At 32.1% G+C, this 5,140-nt stretch overlaps 1 non-coding gene across 1 annotated transcript; it reads right to left on the reverse strand.

The window, feature by feature from the left end:
- Positions 1-3,786: 3,786 nt before the first annotated feature.
- TRNAL-CAA lies at positions 3,787-3,870 on the reverse strand. The gene has a single exon. It is a non-coding gene; the product is annotated as a tRNA-Leu (tRNA).
- Between the last annotated feature and the right edge of the window lie 1,270 nt (positions 3,871-5,140).

The raw sequence follows: 5,140 nt of genomic DNA on the forward strand, positions 1-5,140 counted from the left end.
CTCGCTCAGTTTTTAAGATACAAATAAAACGTGAGATAGCAAGAAATGGCAGTGAAAATGATTATGTTTAAGAACCAAGAAATGAAATTAGATAAATTAGATAAAGATAATAAACACTCGGATAATTTGCAGAACCAATGAAATGTGTGGCACGACCGATGGCGAATTTTGGTCTTTTTATATTTTAGGGATAAGATTAAGGAGTTATTGTTTTAATTATACAAGAGGGAAAAAAAAAAAAACAAGAGTCCCAAAACAAAGTTTTCTTTATTATAGATGTATGATCTGTAATTAATTTTAATTTAGAAATGTATGTGCTCAGATTAAGGAAATGAAAACAAGATCGTTCAAAACTTCAACCTAGCGAGGCAAAACCACGTAAACTTTAAAAAAGTACTAAAATGTAGAAAAAAAAAAACCTTAGCTATTAAGATAGATATGCCCTCTTTTTATTAAGCTGTGAGTTGTGAGGTAATGGAAGATATATACATAGTGGGATCCTATCCGATGTTAGATATTTGGTACAAATTAACTGAATCTCAAGTACTCAGTATTGACCACTTTTAAGATTCTACTTCATCGCTTTTTCTCACCTCTAAGACCTCTACTAGCTCCTCTAGAGAGAGGACCGTATTTTATTTTATTTTTTTTATTTTTTGGGTAAGGAAGGGAGGAGGACAAGACTATATCATGGTCTTCTTTTTAGACCTTTCCTTTCTTCCAAAATAGTTAACTCGAACGGCTTAAAAAGAGGCTTTACACGTCTGTTGTGTTATCTGCCACGCGGGTTAGTCCAGTTTCTGCTGCTGCTATTTTGAAGAGTTAAAGTTTCAACCATGTTTAATTTTCTAGAAAATAGGAATTGTATTTTTCATCTATTCATTCACAAATTACGGGGACGATACCTCATCTTATTTATAGGAAATAAAATTGAAAAAAAAAAAAGTAAAGAAACCAATGCAGATAGAAAAGTAGGCTAAAAAGTAGGATTGTTAACAAAAATGATCTGTTTGTTTAATTATATATATTCTGGTAATTCTCCTGAGATCAAAAGAACTTAATTATATATTGTGAGAGCCGGTTATAAAATATTTTGTAAAGCGATTGATCACTACCATTTATTGTCATTCACACAATACGGAGACAATAACTCTATTTATAGGAAATTAAAAAAAAAAAAAAGTTAAAAGAAACCAATGCAGATAGAAAAGTAGACAAAACAATAATGAAAATGACCGAATTATTAATAATGAGTAATAGATTTCAAGACAATATTACGAAAGGATCATAAATTGGAAACTGATATTTCAAAAAATTCGTATAATTAGGATATTAAAAAATGCTAATTAACAGGAGATCAGAATTAAATAAGAAACTAGGGGTGGAAAAGGCAAGCCGTCCTTTCCAGGTTTTGTGATCAAAAGGCGCTTGTATTAATTGTTTGTGTGGCGTTTATCTCATCTTATTATATAATAAAGGAGAAAGACAAATGAAAAGGAAGAGAAGAAGAGAAAAAATAATGATAAATTATGAGAACGATTATTGAATGGCTCTTTACACGACAGAAAACGTGTTAATGGACATAACAGATGTTGAAAGAACAGTAAATATACTCTAGAAAGCACACAGTGACGGAGCCAGAAATGTTAAATCAAAAATTTTATCAGTAGGTGTTACAAGAGTCCCCCATTTTAAGATACCTTTTATAATTGCTCAATAAATTGTCACCTAAATATTTCTTTAGAAATTTAGAATGAAGTTGTATATATATGTATATGTATACACTTATGAATGAACATTATGAATGTAGGTATTTAACTAATCAAATCTTTTCTTCTGAAAAAAGGTAATCAAATTCTCATTAAGGAAAGGAGGTTTTATGGGCTATTAGAAAATATTGGGTGTATGTTGGACTTTTAGACAGGGAGCTACAACATTAATTTTAGTGGGAACTAATTAATATTAATATAATATAATATCCCAATTATATATATAAGATTTAAAAGAGAAAAAATTTTGAATGGGGCTTAAGCCCCACTGGAGCTGCTTTGGCTCCGTCCCTGAAAGCACATACACACACACACACACACACATATATATATATATATATATATATATATATTTATATGGATGTTGGAAGATGTCCTTTTTGCCAATGTTGACTCCAATTTTCAAAAACTAAGTTACAAACATTTATTAAAGAAATATATTTATGATCATCATCTTCATTGAATTTGATTAAGTCAATGAAAAGATTAAAAAAAAAAGCTCTCAATATATATGCATGATCACTAGTCATATTCAATAAATGAGCAACTTCTCTAAGTTAACAGACACATGTATAAATTACGCATATGCACATGATGCGCTCCTGATGTTAGACTTAAAAAGATTTTTAAACGCAAATTACATAAATCCCAATTTTTACGTCAGAGAGAGTGAGTTGGCGCGGATAATAAAAGAAACTTTCTGAGGTTTTTGCACATGCAGAAGATATATATATATATGGGCACACGTCATTATAACCAAACCAACTTTCTAACATGCAGTGTAGGAATTTCACTTTTGTATGTCATCACGTATAGTAGTTTCCCAACATTGTTGATAAGCTAGATAGCTTTTCACTCTTATTTGCTCAAATGGTCAACGTCGACCAACGGAGCAATATATATTGACCTCTTTTAGACAACCATCTTCAAAAAATATTATCCCAAGAAGACAGACTTTAAAAAGCAACTTTAACTTTTAACATATATATGCCTACAACTACCTATAGTACTATTCAGGTTTTTATTCTCGATGTACTCTGCAGCAAATTTCTTAACTGTATACAATTATCTTGTTTCATTTTTAGTTGCTGTGGATTTTGGAATATATATATATATATAAATTATAAGCTCTATTGGCCGTCGTAATATCATAAGCGAACCCATATAATTATTACAATATCAGTTCTCTTTTCTTTTCTATTATTATTATTGTTATTATTATTATTATTATTATTATTATTATTATTATTATGTCAAAATTAAGAGGTGTACTAATACATGATTAATTTCATAGCGAAATGTGACGATCAACTTTATTTGGGGCCTTCGTATGTATGACGTGTGTTGCAGTTTATTCGACGTGGATTGTGGTAAATTATTATCAACTAAAGCAGAGCCACCAAATGAGGAGACAAGCCATGCAGAAATACACATTAATTTGAACTAGGCAATAATGTATATATAGCTAGTTTTCAACATAAAGCAAACTTTAATTTGGCACATGATTGCCACTTTGCAATTGCGGTACACTTTTGAATAACCAAACATGCATGTGCATGCATGCAATTATATATATGCGAACATGGATTGTTTTTCTCGGACAAAAAAGGAGCATATTTGTTTAATTAATTTGAATGTCATTCTTCATTAATAAGGCCGCTATGACTTTATTTGGTACATATATATTGTGAGAGAACTAGCCGGTTATAATATTTTGTAAAGGGATTGATCACTACCATATTCTGTCTGTATTCTGTTCACCATAATCAACTTTTCCAAACTCTTATCCTACTAAGAGGTACCTCCATTTTCTCCATCGCCACCGATGTTAGACCAACTTATAATAATGTTTTTAAAGGTAAATAACATACAAGAAGACAAATTGTTCAAACCTAAAGGAAAAATTAATAATAATAAAAAGTACACAGTAAGACAGCGGTTTTACGGTAATCTCTCGCCTCATAATAATATCATATCACCCAAAAAAAAAAAAAAGAAGAAAATATAATGACAAAATTGTCAGAAGTGGGATTTGAACCCACGCCCTCTTTCGAGGACCAGAACTTGAGTCTGGCGCCTTAGACCACTCGGCCATCCTGACTGGTAGCTACGCAGAGGTCAAAAATTATAATAAGTAGAAGTACAAATTACAGATATTAGAGATGAAGGTCCCACAGTCAAGTGCAATCCACGCCACCACTTATATTGTGACGTGGAATGGCATCTCTTTTTGTAATTCTAAAGCCACTAGTCGGTTCTTCCTTTCCAACCTTTTACTTTAGCAGGTTCCACTGTCCGAGGGGCCCCCAATAATCCTTTGAGCTCCCTAACCCCTTAGCCCATAACTTTTAGCTAGCATGTCATAGTTAGCTTCTTTTTTTTTTTTTCTTTTTTTTGGCCCTTTGAAGAGTTCCGAAAAAAATAGAGATTTTTTTTCCTTTTCCACGTGTAATTTATTCAGTCCCTCTTTTATGGAATATCTCAGTACCATTTTTGCTTTTTGATTCTAAAACTATTGATTTTCAAAATAAGATAAAACTAATAACAAAATTTTCTCTCCAACGTTGCTTTAGACAAAAAACCAACTATATAGTTGTCAGCTTCTAATTAGTAATATGTATTTTAATATGCATATTTCAACCAAAACATTTAATTTATTTCTCCATAAAAAAACGAATTACTAAAAATGCAACTAAAAGTAAGGAAAAGCAAATTATTCAAAGATGATCAAAGTAAGCATGTGGTTGGCTAAAACAGAATTCCGTCAGCAATGGATGCGGATTACGGATCTTTATAGTGGCTTGCAGTGTACGGTCGCAGCTGCGGCGTTAGAGACGGAGAGATCTGCTAATTAGCTTCTTAGAGAGAGAGAGAGAGAGAGGCCCTGCGGTTTATTGACAGGTGGCACATCGGAAAACCCGCCGACATTGCTTCCATCGTCTCACCAACCGTGTTGATATCTAAGCTAATAATTCACCCCTATCTACATCCAACAAAATAAACTCCTCATCTACATTGTCCCAATTTTCATGAGATTAATAATGTTACACCGCCGAGCGTGATGATGATTTTAGCGGTAAAATAATTAATGGACGTTTAATTCACGGATCCATAATTATAATTCAGAATTATTCTCAGTTCATGTGTATTTTTTTTTAGAGAAAATAGTAAGTTATGAACTATGATTCAAATTATGGCATGAATCTTCATATTAAACACACTCTTAGTGCATGTTTGGTAGGAGGATTGAGGGATTCAGATCCTAGGATTAAGGTTGAATCTGTGTTTGGAAGTCCAAAATAAGTTAGAATCAGAATAGGTGATTGAGATCATTTGGGCTCAGTGATTGAGATCATTTTGGAATCAGCCCC

Source organism: Morus notabilis, unplaced genomic scaffold, assembly GCF_000414095.1.
Source record: "Morus notabilis unplaced genomic scaffold, ASM41409v2 Scaffold535, whole genome shotgun sequence".
In the NCBI taxonomy this organism is placed as follows: Eukaryota; Viridiplantae; Streptophyta; class Magnoliopsida; order Rosales; family Moraceae; genus Morus; species Morus notabilis.